Genomic DNA, 22,417 nt, shown 5'->3' with positions numbered 1-22,417 from the left:
TTAAGACTTTTGCACAGTACTATGTAAAAGGTCGCTTCCTCACCAGCCTGTGTTTTTTCTTATTCTTGCAGTTAAAAAGACAAAATCTTACCGTGTCTTCTGTATGTTAGACGTCCTTCTGTATGTTGTTACTATAAAAAGCTTTGAACCTATGATCTGAACTATAACTGGCACTGGAGCTGTGCTCTTAGAGAAAACTAATTAACACAAATCAAACAATTTCATCAACTGACTGTCAGAAAACCTGCTCTTGAATTAAACTTCCATACCGCTTTATCCTGTATAGGATTGTGGGCGTCTGGAGCCTATCCCAGAATACTTAGTTTACGAGGTGGGGTACATCCTGGACAGGGTGCCAATCAATCAGAGAGGACACACACATACAGTACACACTATGGGAGGAAACCTACCAAGCACATGGAGAAAATGCCAACTCCATGCACACAGACCCGAGGGAGGAATCGAACCCGGAACCTGAAGGTGCAAGGCGACAGCACTAACCACTGAGCCACTGTGCCGTCATGATCGCATATTAGTGTTTAATAATAGTGTTTTTATACCTGAGCCTCGGAATCATTACAGAAGACATGAGGGCAGAGCGTGATTAATTGCCCCATCCTCCTGAACTGGCTGCATTGTACTGTAGAACAGCAGTCATAGCACTTTGCTAGGATGAGGAGTAGGTTACTGGGATTTACATAAGTCACTCTGGTCTAAAAGCTGCAAGTGACGCAGCAAAGTGCATACGTGCCGGGTGAAGACGAGCACTAACACAACCGAAGCCTCAGTCGTGTGATATCCAAGCTGTGGAAGTGTGACGGCTGAGTCAGCAGCACTCCAGAGAAAAGCCTGTGGATGTGATATCTAATAGTGTGTGTGAGAAAGAAAGAGAGAAAAAAAGTGCATGCTAGTCAAAGTGTTTACAGTACGTGCTCGCAAGAGTAAGAGAAAGTTATCTAAAGTATATATATATATATATATATATATATATATATATATAAATCATTTGGTCAATTCTGGTCTCTCCATGGTCTCCATATACAACACTCATCAGCTGCACACCTTAATCCTCCCACATACACACTTGCTTGAACTTTCTGCGCTCTTCTCAGGTCTTTACTTCCTCTAGAAGCTATCTGTAACACAGCGAAGGAGGAATGTAATCAAAAGAAAAAAAAAATCCATTTATTGTTCCCTGGTGTCTCTAACCCCTCACTGTTCCTTGACTTGTCCTACTTTTCGGTGAAAATGGGGACAAAGCAAAAAAAAACAAAAAAAACAAAGCCAAGTGTAGAACATTAGTATAATTGTGTTGCCTTTGCAGAACAAAAGCCCGGCTCAGGCACTGACAGTGTTGAGTGTACATTAGTAGTAACAGGGTCTATGAGGTGTAGTGGTGTCTATAATGGGAGTAATGGGGTGTGCAGAGAGAATAATATGTTTGGGAGTAAAATTTGAGAGTAACAAGGCCTATGGTGGGTGGTTAGGTCTCTAGTGGGCTATAACAGGGTGTACCGTGGGAATAATAAGTTCCATAATGAGTTTAATAGAGTGTATATTGGGAACTACAGGGTCTATGGGGGTAAGAGGGTCCACAGGTAGGCCTTGTTTACACGAGCGTTAAGTTTTTGGATAAACGAACTTGCTCTGAACGTCCTAGACGTTTATGTTGCTTTTAATGCCGCTTGATTGACTTCTACACCGGCGTTGGTTTGTTTCTGTCTAACGTCAGCCTGCAGCCCAAATTGTAGTTTGTGTGTTTACCTGTGGGGGCAGTGTGTCGGGAACTGGATATGAAAGCCCGTCACTACTGGGTTCACTTTCTGACTGCACAACGTCGGATTAAAGGAAGTTTTTTTTTGTGGTATATAAAATGAAAGTTTTTCAACATTTTTTTTTTATTTTTATTTTGCCCTTTTCCGCATTTCCCTATGTATAGCATGTAGGATTATGGGATATATCCGGTCCTCCGAAGAGTAAAATAAACGCGCAGAAAACGAACTAGAAGCGGTTTCCTTGTGTTCGTTAGGTTTTGAACGCCAAGAAAAAGCTGCATGCAACGTTTTTTTTAAATGCCGTATAAACGCGCAGCCAGACAAACACACGTCACGAAAGCCCATGTGAACACTCTCATTGACTCCTATGTGTAGAAAACACTCGCCGCTTGATCCACGCTCACTGGACGCTACAAAAGCAAAAAAAAACGCTCGATTTTAACGCCCATGTGAACAAGGCCTTAATGTATTGAAGTGTACATTGTGGGTAACATGGTCAGTAGTGGGGTTACAGAGTGCACAGTGGGAGTAATACATTACACAGTGAGTATAATAATGTACATTGGGAGTACAAGAACTGTGGTGGGTGATAGGGTCTGTAGTAGGGGTAACAGGATGTACAGTCCTACAAATAAGTGTATTTGAGTCCACATTGGAAGTAACAGAGTCTATAGGGAGTAATATGGTATATAGTGGGGGTAACAGAGTGTACAGTGGGAGTAAAATGTTCCACAGTGAGTATAATAGAGTCTACATTGGAAGCAACTGGTTCTATAGGAGGTACAGTGGGAGTAATAGAGTGTACAGTGGGAGAATAATACGTTTGGGAGTAAAATGTAAGAGTAACAAGACCTATGGTGGGTGATTAGGTCTCTAGTGGGCTATAACAGGGTGTACCGTGGGAATAATAAGTTCCATAATGAGTTTAATAGAGTGTATATTGGGAAGTTGTGCACTGACCCTGAAAAAGTGTATATTGGGAGCAAAATGGTCTGTGGAGGTACAGTAACAGGGTGTCCGGTGCGACTAATTGGGTCTACAATTAGGGCAAATGGCCAATATAGTGGATAATGGTGTATGTGGGAGGGTACTAGGTTATAAACTTAGATTACAACCATCTACACTGTGTGTGATGAGATCAACAGTAAAGATAATAGCATGCACAATGGGAGAATTAATGTATACAGGACACTAGGGTCTACTGTAGGGGAACTGGAGTGTCTTTTGGGGCACTGGATACACAGTGAAGGTTACAGAGCGAAGTAACCGGGCCTACAGTGGTTAACGATAGGATAAAAGAGAAACACAGATTTACAGGGACGCAAATGAAAGTATAGCTGATTATTTTAAATAAATAGTTTATACATATCCTTTTCAGTCTTTTAAGATCTGTACACCATAAACACCAGGTTATAACATACACTAGTGCAGAAATTTTGTTCATTTTTACAGCACATCCCACTGGGTGGTTCATGGAGTGCATACAATAATGAAGGCTACAGTAGTATATGTTTATTGTAGGATCAATGTTAAGTGTGAGTCTACAGCAGAACTGCTGCAAAGATCACAGCTGAACTTTAAAGTAATCAATGGCAGCCCAAAAGCCTTACCTGCTGGCCTTTCTATAAAAATTCAAAGACTCTTTGGTCCTTATTTTCTCCCCTTTTTCCTCCTTTCCACTTGGGCACGGTTACGTAGAACAGAAATGCAGCTAGTCAGCAATTTCCCCCTCCAAAGTTTAACAAAGCTGTTCATAGACACCAAATGTCACAGAGAAGATTTGTGACATTTGGTGTCTATGAACAGCTTTGTTGAACTGAAAGACAAACATTCAACATACACATTACCCATCAGATGACAACATTTTATCACATTCCTTATTAAACACTTACCATCAAACACCACCATTCAACCTTTTCCAACAAATACCAACATTCAACAACATGCACCATCAAACACCAATATTCTAAAACATTGTCCATTAAGCACCAACAATCAACTCACTCCATCAAATATTAAACAACATTCTTTATCAAACATCAACGCTTTACCATCAGACATCAAACACCAACACTTAACAACATTCTTAATCAACTGACATTTACAATTAAACACCAACAATCAACTTATTCCATCAAACACTTATACTTACAGGACAATATTCTTTATCAAACATCAACTTTCAAAAGTATTTCACAAAAATGTAAAAACCTACACCAACATCTATCAAACAAGAATTTCCAACTCCAACATTCGAAAACATTCTTCATCAAACACCAACATTCATCAACACTCTCCATCAAACACCAACGTTCACCATTAATTCAAAAATATTTTTTATCAAAAACCAACATTTACCATTAAACACCAACAGTCAAATGTCTCTATCAAACACCAATATTTAACAACATTCTCAATCAACTGACATTTAATATTAAACACAAACATTCAACAACATTCTTAACCAAATACCAACATTTACTATCAACATCAACACCAAAATGTATCAACTCTCCCGATCAAACTGTATACTTTCTCTATAACCAACACTAAACAACACCTTCCATTAAACACAAACATTCTCTATTAAATATAAACATCAGCATCAAACACTTTACCTTTTGTCATCAAACACCAAAATTTAACAACATACTCACAAATCAACATTTAAAGAGGTCCTATTATGCTTTTTTTTTTTTTTTGTTTGAGAAGGAGAGATTGTTGTGGATCATTTTCTTTCGAAGATTTTTTTAACCAGATTATCTTTGACTGGACATACAAGAATAATACATATTCTACGGATTTCTCACCCTCTGTCATCGGCCTTCATTAACCCCAGTGAGACCGAACCATACTCGGTATACTCAGATAACACGCATACAATAAACACGGACTTTGGACATTTTCCACTCACTCGCACACATACCGTTTATTATATATAGTTTGTAAATATTGTTTATATCTTTGTTTGGTTGTGGTGCAACTTTTTCATTTACTTTATTTAGTTTTGTATAATACACGTATACTTTTGCTTTATCTACTTGTTTGTGTTTGTCCTTTTTGCTCACTTTTATCGCAACACTGACACAAAGATAAAAGACCTCTCGATTTTTGTAGCCACAGTTAATATAAAATTAGCTGGTCGTTACACGGTAAAACCGACGCCATCTTTTCTATGTATTGACGGGTCTCCAGAGCCGTCGTTCAGTTATGGTCATGGGCGTTTCGGTTTTCTGACACACGCTGTAGCGGTAGACCAGTCATAAATCACCGCGCCATCAGCAGCGATGATTCACGGAAAGGAGGGGTTTAGACAGACTGAATCTTCGAACTGCTTCACACGAGTCATTTACGAATCATTTAGAAATGGGGTAAAATTAAATCTATTTTTGGAGAAAACTAAAGTGTTTTTTGACCTTGCATATACGTAAACCTGTTTTAAGAGACTTATTAAGCAATATTAGCAACCTTTAAAATGGCATAATTGGACCTCTTTAACAATCTCTTGAACACTCTTTTAAACCCCCTACAGACACTAACATTTCCACAACAAACACTTTCATCTCTTCATCAAACACTTTTTCTAATGTTTGAAACTAAAGAAAATGATTCAGAAACAGAATTCGAGTGCCGGTTTTTTGATTTTAGGTGTTTGTTTACGCATTGTACAAAGACCTAACACTAAACAAAAACAAAGACGAAGACCTAACACTAAACACATTTTATCACCTTAAAAAGAGTGAAATGATGGGAAGTAATGGCCTTCTGTATTACTTATTTAATTAGCTTGCTCAATTAACTATGCTAGTATTATATAACAACCTTGTCAGTTGCTTCAGCAAATGGTTAAAGCAAATAAATCTTTAGGACTTTGCCAATAAACTGTTACATAACAAATTGAGTGACTTATTTATAAAAATTATCAGAAATGAGCATTTAATGTTGTCTTTCTAAAAAATTTTTTATTTTTTTTTAGCAAACATGTCAAATGACCTAATGTACTCATTGGCAAATCACTCCTCTGCCCTTGATATTTAAAATACCCAAACTTCATTTATCCATGACACAGTAATTCACATCATCATTAACCAAAAGATGGTGGAACATGAAGATACAGAGACAGTAGAGTGCAGGGGTCAGACTGTTAATGAAAAAGATAATGGATTACGGGACTAAGAGACGGATACGTCCCAGTGTGTCATTTCTGACAGGCTAATACCCTCGTCCTGCTCTTCCATTGATGCCTCGATTAGTATTAATAAGGCTGAGTAAGTCTTGACACTTGATACTTTCAAACTTTTCTAGTAAGAGGGTTAAATGCTGCTTTGTACTGCACGCCGAAGTCAGACGTTCCCAAAGTCAGTACTCGAGATCCGGAATCTAAATGCCTTTACCTTCAACAAAACTCATGTGTTTCAACGAGCTGTGAAGTATACTTTAACTATGAGAGGCGTTCAAGTTAAACTGGGACTTTTGATTGTGCAAAATAAAAGAAGGTACAGTATTCATGAGAGTAAAAACGAAAGCAATTATATCAGCATTTCACTAGTGCTTGGACATCATCAAGGTAGAAAGTTCTCTCAGTAAGTTAGAGCGCATGATCGGAATGCCAGCTTCAATTCTGAAATGCTGGCCTCCCAGGAACCCCTTAATGTGGAAATGGCTTGGCCTTTGGTCAGGACTGTACAGGGGGAGGGTGGAGATGGCAGAAAGTTATATGTTGATTTTCAAGGATCAGACATTCCACTAGCTGAATGACTGATGGGCTCCGAGCCACCTCGGCCGCAATCATCATTCGTCTTTAAAATGTTTGCACCATTCAAATGTTTTACTGCGGCTAAGAGTCTCAACAACCTACAGTACTGTGCTAATCAGTTTGACTTGATTGTCTCTACTAGAAAATCAAACACCCCAGACTATGAGATTCATAAAGCAGGTTTAAAAATAGACAGAATTTCTGTACTTCCTGTCTTAAGGGACTACAAACTAGATGACTAGGCATTAAGTAAATATGAGGTGTCACACACAAGATGAATCGCGGAAGAAACACAGCACAGATGGAGATATATCCAGATTTCCAGGCTAATTAGTGTAATCTGAAGTGCTGGTATCTGTGCGTTGAGACAAGATTCATGTCAAGGCAGGTTTTTGTTCTTCATTTGATATGAAGAACTTCCACCACAGGTTCACTTTAATCCAGTGTTTAAATATTTATTTTTGTGGCATTATTAGCTGTTGTTTTACAAACCAGTGGGAATTTTGGGTTGTAAAAATGTTGTGGCAATGACATTTTTTTCTAAAACAGACATTTGGTGCCCATGTTCATATTGGCTCGCTTTGAAAATTTCTTTCATGAAATGAAAACGTTGATATGACGTGAGGATAACGACAATTTTACCAATGTAACATCACTCACTCACTCATCATCTATACCACTTTATTCTGTATTTTGGGTCGCCTGAGGCCTGGAGCTTATCCCAGGAGACTTAAGGCACGAGGCGAGGTACAACCTGGACAGAGTGCCAATCCACTGCAGGGTACACACACACCCAGACAATTTTGGAATGCCAATTAGCCTAATCTGCATGTCTTTGGACTGTGGGAGGAAACCGGAGTACCCGGAGGAAACCCTTCAAGCACAGGGACAACATGCAAACTCCATGCACACAGAAGCGAGACTCAATCTTGGCCGGGAATCGAACCCAGACCCTGGAGGTGCAAGGCGACAGTGCTAACCACTACACCACCATGCCGCCTAAAGTAACCTCAAAATAATAACAATAATAATAATAATCTATTATCAAAACCATCTATTTCTATAGCAAAACTAAAAAACATCTATAAAGTACTCATACTGCTGATAATATTTTTCTTCCTTTTCCTTCTGCAGCTAAATTGATGCCCTCAACGGTAAGAACACCGAGTGTTTACTACCAGCCCAGCGGGAAACTTTCCACAGATGCACATATATTGTGTTGTCAAAGAACAACACAAAGTAATAACTCCAAGTCAAAAACCTACACACCTGCTGTTAATCAAAAGCACTGATTATGCAGCATGTGAGCACCAGAATGCACGTCATGGTAATATTTTAAAGAGAAAATTAAGCTGTGAGATAACCTTACAACACGTACGAGAGCCGAGAGACACGTATTGTGCGCATGAAGCCGATCTGCTCATCTGGGATTTCTAAACTTAAGGGACTACGGATGTGATGCAGCGGTCAGACTCTGTGCAAATAGAGATGAAGCAACATAAACGTAAATGTTCTATTGTTTTGAGGATGCAAATTCATAGGCTTTTATGAAAAGGTCTATTAAACATGTCCTTTCGAACGCTGTGTTTTGGACAGACAATGTCACAACCTTATTACACCCAGCGAACTAGAGTTAACTTAGGGTTTTACCTAATACTTGACTCAGATATGAGGTTAAATATTTATATCATATTAAAAATAAAATAGTGGCATCAGTTTGTGCCTATGAAGACAAGTTACTTCTGGAATAACCGAACAAATCACCAGTCACATCTCGGTCTCAGGTGTTTCCTTCAGTTCTGACGGATTTATATTTCAACCATAAAGCTCATCCACTGATTCCACTGTAACGCTGTCAATTATTCAGGTGGAGATGTCATCTACGGAATAAAAGCTGTCACTCACACACACACACATTAACATTCTCCATCTCACTTCCTCCGAAATGAACTTCCTCTACAGGAAGTCATCAAGACCTCACAGGTCAGTCCATCTTCGTCTGGGTTCAGATGATATTAGAGAGAGAGGGAGAGAAATATAGAAATCTTTGCTCTTGTCATTGCTTTTTGATTGAATTTTTGGCTCCATCTTAGTTTCAATACATCTTAATTTCACCACGCCGCCATTTCATTACTTTATGTTCTGATTCTGTCTATCTTCATAAACAATATATCAGAGAAAAAAAATCAGTGCATGAAAGTAACAACTGACCAAAAAATTGCTTTATATTTACATTTCAACAATTAAAATAAAGCACTTCTGTACATTGAGTTAAACAATATAAGTATACACTAATATGTGTCTGGTATACAAGACATTTGCCTGTATAACCTGTAACAGGGACATCCCTGCACCACACACTTCTGTCTTAATCAGCCATTAAATTCTGATCATGGCGGACTATCAGATTTGAGACATGTGCCGGTGCCAGCAAACCAGAAACAGAGTTGGGTACCTGAAGTAGGATGCGATATTCTCTGGAAGAAACAGTGAAACATGGGCCGTATAGACTCTCCACCAAAATGGACGAGTCGCCTAACTACTGTAGGGATTTGACAACCATCGTCTGGATAACATTAGAGCAAGCAAAGTACGATTGACTGGAAGTGGTTGAATCATGAGCGCCAGCAAAACCATCCTATTTTCTGGTTACGATAAGAGACGTGAACGTGGATTTGGCTTGATCTTTGGAAAAAGAGCAGCAGCGGCCGTCATCGTCTGGAAGCCTATTTGCGATCTCATAATCACAGCCCGCATCACCAATGGGGACACCAAGAAGATGGTCGTCCAAGCTCCAACGAACATGAAGATGATAAAGGAAAAGATGATTTCTATGGCGACTCCAAGACCTTGATGACCCTGATTTAAAGGTCCTGATCCTCATGGGAACACCAGTGAAAAGCAATCAGTGAGTCGGCGATATGCGGAGCTGGACTGGCTTGTCGAGAAGACCTGCACGAAGGACAAGAAGAATTGGCCAGAGCAAAAAAAGGAAAGTAGGGCAAAAAGCAGCTGACCAGAATGACAGTAAGACCCTTTATTGTATCATCAAGGAACTGACTGGCACACGTAGAAACTTCAATAAGAACGAAAAACTCTTGATCACCCAAGAAAAGCAGACCACATTAATTTCCCGAAGAAATCGTCACTGCCATCCGCCAGGAATGCATCCTGTCCCCATTACTTTTTCTGCTTGCCCCTTGACTACACCATGCAGCAAGTAACGATCGAGAATGGTATCCAATGGAATAATCACATCCATCTCGGCGACCTCAACTTCGCTGATGGCATCGCATTGATTGAAAAGAACGAGAAGAAACTGCAAGTTGCAACAGTTGACCTCGAATGAGAAGCAAGCAAAATCAGCCTGTGTATAAGCACAGAGGACCCAAAGGTCATGCACAGTGGCGATGGGGACACTGCAAATGGAATCGTAGTTGTACCACAACGGCTGAAAAAGGTGTAAAAATGTACATGCTGAAACAGAGATGCAGAGACCAACATTAAGAGTTAAATTGGGGAAAAAACAACTGTTTTCCTGAAGATGCGAAACATCTAGTTGTTGTCAACAATCACCCTCACTCAAACTGCAGATCTATTGTAATCCATATGGCCATCTATTTAAGCAAAACCTGAAAAATTGTCAGCGGCCAACATCAAGATCAATGTGTACCAGTAGTGATGTCTTCAACGGATGCTGAAGATTTTGTATTTTGACCACATTCCCAACCGAGAAGCAGCATGTGTAGCCTTCATATCACAGTCGCCCAAAGAAGACTACATCTCGCTGGTCACGTCCTACCGGATAGGGGGCCACCAAATCCCCAATGTGGCAATGAGATGGATAGTGCCCGGAGGAAAACATCGCCCAGGACACCCTCGTCATACATGGAGACGCACCGTCATCAAGGATCTGAAGATCTTTAACATTGCAGACGACGAAGATGAAGATGGAGGGATCTTATAACCAGATATGCCCCTAACAATGAGAGGAACTAATAATAGGAAGAAACTAATTAAAGTCACATCTGTGGTTTCTAGCACGGTCAGTCAGATGAAGACGCCTGCCTTTGGAGGTGGAGGCGGTAACGATTTTCCCCTTGTGACCTCCACTGGAGGAAGAAACAGGCTCAGACAATGCAGAGCGAGCCACAAGACACACCAGCTTTTAATTACTAACAGCAGCAGTTCAGCATGAGGAGTATTTAGGGAATATAAATAACATCAATCATTAAATAAACACAATACACCAGAGACCACAAATAGAAAAAAATGGATGGACCGGGAGACAGACGGACGACTCCTTTCCAGATAGATTGAGAGAGAGAGAGACTGAGAGGTGTCCCAGCTCAGCTCATCTCTCAGCCAGGCTTATTTTAAACACACAGCCAGTTGCTGAAGCTCACAGCTAAAGCACTCTCGACACCAGATGGTCCTTCTCTCTGTGCTAATGCCTTTCTCTGGAAGCTCTGTGCTTTATCCTGCACCAGGATATAACGGCCAAACACTTGACTCACATAAGCCTTTTCACTCCTTGATAGCATGTGTGTGTGTGTATGTGTGTGTGTGTGTGTGGACCTGGACTTGTTCAATGAGCTATTTAATTTAGATGGAAGTCAAACAAGCGTTTTAACCTTCTAACGTTCTAACCTTTCTAAATATCACAGTTTATGATAAAATCAGGAGGATAGTATCTTATTAAATTATAATAATAATAATAATTAGCATGTTTGAACTATTTCATTATCTCTCCAAAACACTTTAAAAAACTATACAGTCCTTGGCCAAAAAAAAGCCGCCACCTGGATTTAACTAAGCAAATAGTAAAGAGCCTTCAATTGTATAATACCTGTACTGATTAATATATTTCAGCTGTAAGTAGCTTCGCAGTTCTTTTTTAATTTGCTAGAGAACATGAAAGAATGGACTGTGGAGCATTGGGAAAAGGTCATGTGGTGTGATGAGTCCAGTTTCACCCTGTTTCAGAGTGATGGGCAATCAGGGTAATACCCCTATCTCACCTACGCGGTTTCGCGCAGTGGCCATAAGTACAATTCATCATGATTCCCCGCTGTGAGTACGTTTTTATCTTTCCGCGCGTAAAATTAAACATGTTTAAAACGGAAGCTGGAGCTGGCGGACCTTGCAGAACTTCGCGGGAACGTCGGCGGGCAATCGCGGCAGCCCACGGTGCCTAACACCGCATCTCACCGTGAGTCAAACCACACAGGTGAGATAGGGGTATCAGAAGAGAGGTGGACAAAGTGATGTACCCATCATACCTAGTGCCTACATTACCAGGCTGTAAAGGCAGTGTTATGATCAGATATTGCTTCTGTTGGTCAGGTCTGGGTTCAATACACAAATAAAGAAGACAATAAATTTTTATTCAAAGACAACAATGCCGGGATTCAACAAGCTGAAGTTAGAATAAGTTGTTTCAGAAAGCATGAGACATCATTCTCTCACATTGGATTGGCCACCACAGAGTCCAGACCTTAATACCATTCAGAATCTTTGGGATGGGCTTTGGGATGGGCTGGGGAAGACTTTACGCAGCAGTCCGACTTTTCCATCATCGACACAGGATCTTGTGGAGAAATTAGTGCAACGCTGGACAGCTCTGAATGTTGTGACATTGCATAAGCTTATCTAAATGATGCGTAATGAAGGCAAAAGATGGATCAATGACTTATATTCTGTGCGCAGTGTACTATAATGTCTTGATAAAGACATTTCACTACATACTGTATTAACGAATCAGACACTAACCAGCAGAAGATGTCTTTGGGTACAAGCAGATCTGCTTATCGTCATTTAGCCAAGGCGCAAAGCCCTGAGGATCGACTACAGTGTACAGAAAATGTGCTAGATTAGCTAGATAGCTCCCTCATCAATTCATTCCCTAAATAAGCTTCTTGATAGAATCTTTAATCAGATTATAAGCAAATTATACAGCGTTGGCCAAAAGTATTAAGACAACATATGATAGTTCTCCCTGTGCATAAAACTGGTGATGTCAATTAATTAATTCTAGCCTATCGAGCTGAGAATCAATCAGTTTTGGAAAAATAAAGGAGTAAATAAAGAAGAATAATTTTTTTTTTCATTGCATAAAATATAAAAAAATATTCATATTATTTTTATTGTTATTAATTTAAAAAATGTAAGAATGTCATTAAAACATTGAATTTCATTTTTGTCTTAATACTTTGAGCAACCATCACTTTAAGTATGTCAAAAATGTCACTTTAGGGTGTCAAAAATTATCCACACTCAAAATGATGTATTTAAACTTAAAAAAAAAGATGAATACATCCTTTTGTGACATAATCTCCTTGCTTTCCATAACACTTTGTCCATCCGTCAACAAGCTTTCATGTTTCTTATTTAAAAAAATGTTTTAGGCTGAGCTGCGAGCCTCGAACGCACCGCTGTACCGCTGCACCGCTAGAAAGAGGAGGAACAAAAGAAACTGATTTTTGGCTTAAAGCAAATTTATAAAGCATAAATGACCATAAGCTGATCTCATACTCAATGTCATTTACTAACAGATCTGTTATCGAAGAGTGCGGTAAAGCACGTCTGATCCCGAGACACCGAAAGCTTGGTGTTTGTGCAAGAGGATGAGGATATATGATGGGAATAGCGGTACAGATTCACTGCTCAGAAGAACCGAGTGTTTGGGAAAATAAGTCAAGATTACCTCTGTGCTGAAGAAAAAAACTGTACTGTCGTCACCCTGCAGGTGTGATCCCTCCAACTCAGCATGTTCTCACACACGGTGATGGAATGAGGAGGAACCAATGATAGTTAAGGTTTTTAACCCTCATTAAAAGACTTTATAAAAAAAAATCTTCCAGTTTTTGGGTTTTATTTTATTATGTTTCAATTAATATTACTCATTACTCAATATTACTTAACTTGCTTTTTTTATTTTTATTTATTTTCATTACCATTATCTTATACCAGTAAGGTTAATAACAACTTATTTCTTTTTTTTTTTTATTATAATATGCTATAACAAGATTTATTTCAGCTATTTCTTTTTTCAGAATAAGCAAAACTCATTTGACATTTCAAATCGTTTTTTGCTAATTTATGAATTTATGATAACTTTTTATTATTATTATTATTTTCTAAATGAATGTATTTAATGTTTTTGTTCGTTGCTATAAAAAGAACTATTCTTATAGAGTGAAAATACAGTGGAAACGAGAGTGTTTCCTTGGTTACAGCACACACTGAGCCAAACATGCGGTGAGACGTGTAGACATTTTTTTTTTCATGAATATCCAAAAAGGTGTTCATTTTTTCCTGGTTTTAGTGACTAATTCTACAAACACTGGTCTGTCTGGGAATATGTCCTGTACCGTGTTTCAGTCTTGAAAAAAAGTATCTGATCTTTTAATAGTGCTGGCACGGCTAATAAAACACTTCATAGGTGGGCAGGACAGACAGGAAAGAGTGACACGCTCCAGATTTAACATCCACATGAAGCCGAGGTGAGAAACGTGTCCTCAGGTAGGAAAGCCACAAGCCTGCATTGTTCAGAGTTCACCAGTCAGAGTTTCCAAACATGGCTGAATTTACACGATGGTATAAACACACTGTACAGAAACTACAGGGTGCAAAGTTACAGTATATATTCTCTTTTGTACTAATAAACATCCACATATAATCAGGAGGTGAAGCTGGCTATGCTTGAAATCCCACCTGTCTGTCAGTATACTGTATGAACAGATATATAAACAATCATGATCATTAAGGTCTGAACATCTTCACAACCAGGCTTAAGAAACTTAAAACCTCCTTTCCAATATATTGGGATATTTCTCAGTTGAAAGTTCTTGACCCAGGTCAAGGCAGTATGTACGTGAATGACGATCCGGGCAGAACTGGCTCGGAGACCCCTGCAGTCGTCCACGAGAAGATTTAAACGAGTTGAGAACCTCAACCTTTACACCCAATCATTCACCAACACTATTTGGACATTACAGGAACTCGGCTGGGAGTTACTGCCTCATCCCCCATACAGTCCCGACCTCGCTCAAAACCCAGGCTTGGGCCATTAAAGAAGTTCTTGGGATGCCAGCGTTTCAGACATGAAATGCTGTGATAAGTGCATTAGTGTAACAGGGGACTATGTAGAAAAATGAAGGGGGTTTTTACTCTCATAACTGTGTTCTGTCATTCTGCACAATCACAAGTCCAATAACAAGGTTTGACTTGAACACCCTTGTACTTTCTATGGCTGTGCTGTAATCTATTTTAACCAAAACTTTAATACAAAAACAGTGTATAAGTGTAATAACTCCCTGAAGCAATAAACCTTGTTCTTCCAAATGCATGAACATTTAGTCGTAGCAAATCCCATCCGTCTTCCCACCACAGCTACCAATCAAGTGAGGGCCAAAGACCATCGCTTGCTTCCTCTTAACTACAGGATACTAGCCAACCACATCTCTTCAAACTGCTCACTCAACATTGGTAGCGGCGTAACATACTTGGAGGACAGTGATATCCGTTCCTTCCACTTACGAGAGCTCACAGACACCTGTGATTAGCTTTAGAGCCACGATTGATGCAAGAGCACATTTAGAATGCCCACCGCCCAACCCCACACGGCCAATCAGCTCTCTTCAGGCCTCCAGTTGTGGAAGGCTACAGCATCATCTGGGATTGGAACTTGTGCTCTCTTCAGCGCCACTTGGGGGCCCGATTTACAACATTGTAACACCAAACCAACCATTTAGTGAGCTCTGTGGATTGGGGTGGGGTTATCCTGGAAAAGGCCACCCACACCCATCAAGATATAAATGTTTAATTGTATGCTAAAGGTGATCAGGAAGAAGAACTTTGGATTAATTTGTAATGACTCTTCACTCTGGAAGGATTTGTAGCTTTAGTTTGTTCAAAATCAAAAAATCTTAGAAGACCACCAACGAGGCCAGGACATGCTGGGCGAAAGTGTGACTGTGATGAAACTAATCATCTATACCACTTTATCCTGTATTCAGGGTCATAGGGACCTGGAGCCTATCCCAGGAAGCTTAGGGCACGAGGCGGTGTACATCCATCCATTGCAGGGCACACATACAGGCTACGGGTGTTTTGGGAACGCCAATTAGCAGGTCTTTGGACTGTGGGAGGAAACCGGAGTACCCGGAGGAAACCCACCAAGTACGGGGAAAACATGCAAACTTCATGCACACAGAGACAGAAATCGAGTCTGGCCGGGAATTAAACCCAGACCCTGGAGGTTCAAGGCGACAGTGCTAACCACTACACCACCGTGCCACAGCCATCCTGTTTAAGTATCATGATATCATGCAACTGCTAACAGGAGCATATAAAAAAATGCAGAATAGTAAAAAATATATATTTTTTTTAAACCTGCAGACTAAGTAAAAAAACTAAAATGTTGTTTTTCTCAGCATTCCATTTCCAAATTTATCTTCACGTTGGACAGCTGAAATGGTCAGCTTTTATTCATTCCTATCTGTCAGCAAGTGGCTACAGTGCCCAACTCTCCAGAGACCAAATTATATAAGAAAGAACGCTGCCTTCCAGTAGGCCTTGTGGAGGATTCAACTCCATAATAAACCCTCAAAAGATGTCTGAACTGTCCAAGAAGCTTTCTAGCAAGTGATGTTTAGGAACCTTCGCTTAAGCTACATCTAGTCAGGTCTATCAAAACGTGTTTTCCTGAACCAGGTGTCTAAATGATTGTGACTGCTTGGTGTATGAAAAATTGTGACTGTCAATGCAATTGGCTGCAAAGGTAAACATAAAAAATAATAAATTAAACATTTTGTGAGTATTAATACCTATGCTACTGTACATTAAGTTTATAAAACCATTTTTTTCCTTCCTTAGAGTCATTGTAATATAATACCGAACCTGTCCGTGTCAGAATTCAGGCATTGGACATCAAAAAGTACTCAGTCAGCTTCTGCTTATATTTTAATAAGTCAGTAATGCAAAATAATAAATATATATATAAAAAAACAGTATCCCACAATTTAAGTGTATGTAAAGATTTTACGACCTCCATTTAGTAAATGAATAGAAATCCATCACATGCATATAGAAGTTCCGAAGTAACTTGCTGGAACTGGTCCCATTAAAACTCAGTTTACACCTCATATGGGTTTAATCATACTAAAGCTCAAACCTCAATTCCTCACCAAACAGCAAATTCTAAACGAGAATGCAAAACTAAAGACTGGGGTTGTGACAGCTCATCATGTTGAAAACCCAGGTTCTACTGGGATATTTCCTCCCACACCTTGGTTCCTTCATATCTTTGATCCTTATTCTCAGACGAGATGCTGCGAGCGAATAAACAACCTCACGCTGAATCATTTACTCTACACCGCTTCGAGTTTTTGTGTCCTTGTCTGACTTCCATCCAAACTGTAACCTGATACACGAGTTCCCGATACTGGAAAGGACGACTGTCGGCCTTAAGAACATAAAGATCGATGTACACGAGCTATTCAGAGAAATGTACAATGATATAATGTTCCCAAGAGCAGGATATAAACCACATTCATTCTATATAGATATATTTATATATTTATGCAGTTCAGCATTTTCCCCGGCACATGCTGACTCTGGCACCCTGGGAACATATAAGTAGGACATTATTAAATAGCAGTGAAACCCTCGGAAAAATAAAGTGCAAGGAGGAGACGAAGAGAAGCAGGAAGATCAGGATAGGTAAATATTTGCAATTAGCACGCTTTTTAGAGCCGCCTTCTGTGCATGGGAACAGGAGGCAGGACAGCAGGTCAGGGTCAAACGTCTTCCTTTTCAAAAGCCTCGGACAAGCACCGAACGTGACCCTGTTACTGATAACGTCCCCAAAGCGTCTCCTCTCTGGTTTAGCAGCGGCTTTTTTATTCCATTTAATTGGAGATAAAAAATGCTTTAGGACATCTTTGTCATCTGCATACTATATTAAATACACTGCTTTTAATCCCTAAAGGGGAAATTCTTGGTAAGAATTTTATTTATTAGCCCTACACATGGATTAACTTTACATGAGGATTATGTGCTTATGTGATTTTATTTGCACCACTCATCCAATAACAATCTTACAATACAGACCGAATGATCTACTATTTGTTTATCACCTTTACACTGATGTGATCCAGTTAAGACATTTTTACACTGGACCTGTGTTAACTTATCATCTCATAGTAGGAAACCGCTCCTAAGTGGCCAGAAATTCTCAAAGTGATGCAATTTTGGTCCTACTTTTAGGAGTTGGAGTAAGAGCAATTGGTCAACATTCTTAAAGTAGGAAATCACTCCTATCGCCAACAAAATGTTGGAATTGGAAAAAATTCAATTATTTGAGTTTTGATTTTTTTGAGATTCTCTGTTATAAGCAGCACTCCATTACTTTATTAAAATGTATTTCCCCCCTTTTCACACTCCTATCTTCAGAAGTAAGAGTAGGGAATAATTTTCCTTTAATTATTTCTTTACATTTCACTTCTTGCTCTCATTCTCTTTCCAGTTTCGCTTTCTTTTTGAAATCATTTTGATCAAAATATGAAAGTCCTGCACAGCTAGGGGCTTTACACAGTTGTGATTGGAGCAGTCTGATTAGGATAACGTCATGCAGCCGCGTCACACATCTATACGTTTGTCTAAGTGCATAAATCTTTCACACAACTGGTGCTAATTTCACTTTTCCATCGTTTAAAACTACAATAAAAAAAAATAGCAAAATGGTAGGCATTAGGTTTGTGAGTTTTTAATTTTGTTGGTATTTTTGCTTTATAATTTATCTGTGGTACCAGAAAAACATCAGAACAACACTCAGCGCCGAGTGAACGTAAACAAGCAATCATGCTGTACTGATGCAAACCCCAGAACGCCATTTTCAAGAAGACCAGGGTTCTCTCGACTGCACCTGAGCTCAACAAAGGTTTTTACGCTTCAGGAAAAAAAATTGTTTGAAATCAACTTCAGTCATGACTGGATAGACATGTCAGTGATTTGACAGGAAGATGGAAAAAAATTATAATTTGGATGTACGTGTGCTACATACAGTACATGTATAATAAAATTATAAAACTTTAGAAAAGTCTAATAAAAACGTACTTAGTTATAATTAAATATTTGTTTAAAAGATATATTTATTAATTAGATATTTTAATGATTAATCAAAAACTGATTAATTGCTGTTTGAAGAATTTACCCAATTAAATTATATTAAACATGGGGTTTTTGCATGTAGTGGCAACCTCAATAACCGCGCTGTAAGCTATCCTTACTAGTTAGTATGGATAGGATTCACCAGTCACCTCCTGATATGATACCCTGATACCTCAATATCGATTTGATTAAAATTGTAATTCTATAAGTATCTTGATTTTATAAACATCTCTATATAATATTAAATTTTTCCCTGATTTTAGTACAATTTTCAATTTTCAAAAAGTTTAACGATTAATTAAATGTAGCCCGTTCCACATAACATTAGTTTTGTCACTTAAAAACCAAGCGTACTAACTTCAACTTACGAACTAACTTCAAATACAAGAGTTTAGCCTAAAATGAAGTTAAGCTACAAAAAAGCTACATTGTTACCAAGCAGCACGTATCTCTGGCATCCACCATAATTATTATTTCTGAACAAATAATAATCCACACCTACTACACAGGATGAAAAGGTGTAAACAGTTAAGTAACAGTGAAATGCCTCCAAAGTCTTAAAACTCAGCTTGACACTGAGTGCGCGGGATAAGTGGCTAGTAGCGGCTAGCAGCTAGCAAAAGTGGGCACGCAGGGCTTCTAACACTATTTATTTGTGCTGTGAGACTGGTGTAAGTGTGTGTAATAAGTGGGTTTGAGACTACAAGAGTTAGTTTGCTCAGAGTTCGCTCACAGAGTTTAAAGAAAAAGGCAGATCAAAGGCTTTTAATGCGCGTAGGTTTGGATGATGTAACGCCATAAAATGCTTACCATTCAGATGCGAGAGTAATAACAAAGCCTACTACTCTCTGTTCCTTTGATAAGCTACCAAAAACATTAGCGAGATCAAAGGCTATCCTCTTCACATATGTGCTTAAAAAGAGTCTGGGTAAAAATCAACCAACCTGGCATTGGACTAACATTTAATTTGGCTGGAAATGTCGGTCCTCCCTATAAGGCCCAAAGGTGCCAATGTGGATTTAATGGAGCCTGTTGGTCCTGGTGGTCCAAGGGAATGGCAGTGACTAGAGCTTGCAGATCACATACAGCTGCAAATGTTTGTATCTGCTTCAAGAGGAATAAAAAAGCAAATGAATAATGAAAAACACAAGCTCAAATTTATAGAAAAAAACATACAAGTACCAGATCATCGTTTTTCTGTTTTATTAACAGTATTAGCTAGTTTTGCTAATCGAACAGAAAGTCGCTGATCTGTTACTTGTATTTTTTCCTTTGTTGTTAGTGTTTTAGCTGTCAAGGGGGTGTCACAGCAGTTAATCCAACCCGCACAACAACTTGGCACAGGTTTTTGGCTGGACGCCCTTCCTGACCCTCCCATTTGATTTGGGGCTTGGGACTGGCACTGCGTCCAGTGGCTGGGGTTTGGACACTGGGTGGGAATTGAACCTGCGCCTTCTGCATGGCAGGCGTGAAACCCACCACTGAGCCACCAAAGCCCCTAAAGCTAGAAAAGTTTATTGTTGGGAGAAATTCTTATTTCTAGGTCAATAAGGAGCTCGAGTTTAACATGTGAGTTGAATTTGGTACTAGTGAAGAATCCGGTCACTTGATTTTAAAAAAAAAAAAAAAAAAAAGGTGTGTATTAGCTTGTTTTGCCAGTGTAGATTTCTGGAAGGTTTATCACATTATCACTCCACAGATGCTTCAGTAAACAAACAGTTGGTGTGTAAAGACTTAAGAAAATGGAAGAAATGTTGCTCAGAAACTAAATAAAATGGAAAAGACATGCTGGAACAGGTTCGTATCACATCACAGCATTTGAAAGGAACTAAAGGAGATACTGAGCGACAAAGTCGATGCTAAATCACTGGATATGTGTGATTAATTTCACACCAAATAGACCACGCTCCTGGATCCTGGGCTCTTCAGATTTCACATTTTTACACACACACCCAATGATATCACAATTACATATGTCACTTCTGATGTGCGCAAAATCTCTTTAAAATAAATTACAACATGTACACCAATTTCTGTTTATTGAATTGATGTTTCGATAGTATTACTCTCTCTCTCTCTCTCTCCTGTCCCTTAGAGTGTCACTAAGCAATCCTAGCCATCTGTGAGATCATACATGTGGAGGAGCACAGATAGCGCTTTCCCCTCAGTCTCCAGGTTGGACGAACGGTGTGCCTCTCTCTCCTGTCAATCAGGGTGACATTACACAAACACTAGCCATCTGTGAGATCATGTATGTAGAAGAGAGAGCTTTCCTCTGGGTGTATAGCTCCATCGTGGCAGTGACTGGATCTACATGCCTTCACTGAGAAATAGACATGCTAGCCAGTGTGGCGCTGGATTTTCTCCCAGTTTCTTCCTTTCCCACTGGCTAGATGTGATGGGCGAGAGCTAGCAAGTGGGTAAAACATTGAGGAAAAAATCCCCGGAAAATGATTGGAAATTAGTTTCAAGTTTCAAGATTTTTAGTGTGAAATATTAGAACATGGCATTTCTGAGCAGGAATCGTGGTGATGTTATTTTGGCATCATTACAGACGTTGGCACAATGATGCTTTTAGGTTGTTTTTGAACGTTTGAATTGATTTGATGAAATGGCATCGGAAAAATGGCTGCCCGTAACACTATGTTGCAAAAACAGCTTCAAAGCAATAATAATACCGAATCAGTGGCCCGAGCGGGATCCAAGCTCCGATTAACCAATCTGCAAATTCAGCAAAGTGCAGGAGACTCGTATGCACATGCACTCAAGCATGCAGCATTGTAATACACTCTGATAACGGAGTGTGTGCATATGTGTGTGTGGGTCATTGCTGATCCTAAACAGCCGCAGGGTGTGGAAATAGGCCAGGCCTCGATACCAGTAACACACAGCAGAGGAAACAGAACGTTCCTCAGCATGGGATGGAGATAACGTAATCATAGAGAGAGAAATGTGTGTGTGTGTGTGTGTGAGAGAGAGAGAGATGCATAGCATTAAGGTTACAGTGACCTTGTTGAGGGACACCTTAATTAACCTGATCTGCTTCCATGGTGAATAAACATACAGAGGAAAAAAGATTAATTATTAAAGCGGCTCTGTAGATAAAGAGAGGCCGGGCACTTATCAATCACGTTACGCTGATATAACGTGAGGTGGTGAGACCTTCACAGACCTTATTGGCTCACTTTCCAACGTCAAGAGTAAGACAGTAAATGACCTAAGCTAAAAAATATAGAATTAGCTCATAAACATGGTTAAACTTCAGGGTGCGCTGTGATAAGAAAATAATTAGTGACACTGCGACCACCGCAACGCTGATTCCAATAACAGCACATCCTGAAATCTTTTATTCCACTTATACAGTACAACAGTGATAACAGTAAAAAACATTTTAATGAACAACAGTTTGTGATTTAAACCATTTATTATAAAGTTACATTATATATTACGGAAGAGGATTAGGGCCACCATTAAAAAATCATTTTGGTTCTGACAATTTTCTTGAATCCTGATCTTAATCTCAGAATTCTCAACTCAACTCAAGTTTATTTGTATAGGACTTTAACAACAAGGATGCCCCAAAGTGCTTTACATAGATAATAAAATAAGAAAAATAATAATATAAAAAGGGAAATAATGAAATAATATAAAAAGACATCATTAAAATAACATCACACACATATCTAATCAAACAAAGTATATTAAATTAACA

At 39.2% G+C, this 22,417-nt stretch overlaps 1 protein-coding gene across 2 annotated transcripts in view; it reads right to left on the bottom strand.

Moving 5' to 3' along the window:
- znf385b (zinc finger protein 385B) overlaps positions 1 to 22,417 on the bottom strand; it is a 220,831-nt gene that overhangs the window by 174,003 nt on the left and 24,411 nt on the right. Inside the window, exon 1 of one of the 2 annotated variants that reach the window (XM_053495854.1) lies at positions 8,272 to 8,307. The exons of the other annotated variant lie outside the window; for it this stretch is intronic. The gene's annotated coding sequence lies outside the window, so the exon portion shown is untranslated. Of the gene's footprint in view, positions 1 to 8,271; positions 8,308 to 22,417 lie in introns of those variants that run through there. 2 annotated transcript variants of the gene reach the window in all.

The sequence above is a fragment of the Clarias gariepinus genome, chromosome 5 (genome assembly GCF_024256425.1).
Source record: "Clarias gariepinus isolate MV-2021 ecotype Netherlands chromosome 5, CGAR_prim_01v2, whole genome shotgun sequence".
NCBI lineage: Eukaryota > Metazoa > Chordata > Actinopteri > Siluriformes > Clariidae > Clarias > Clarias gariepinus.
Note: the sequence above shows the minus strand (reverse complement) of the source record. Positions and strands in the feature narration are given on the sequence as shown.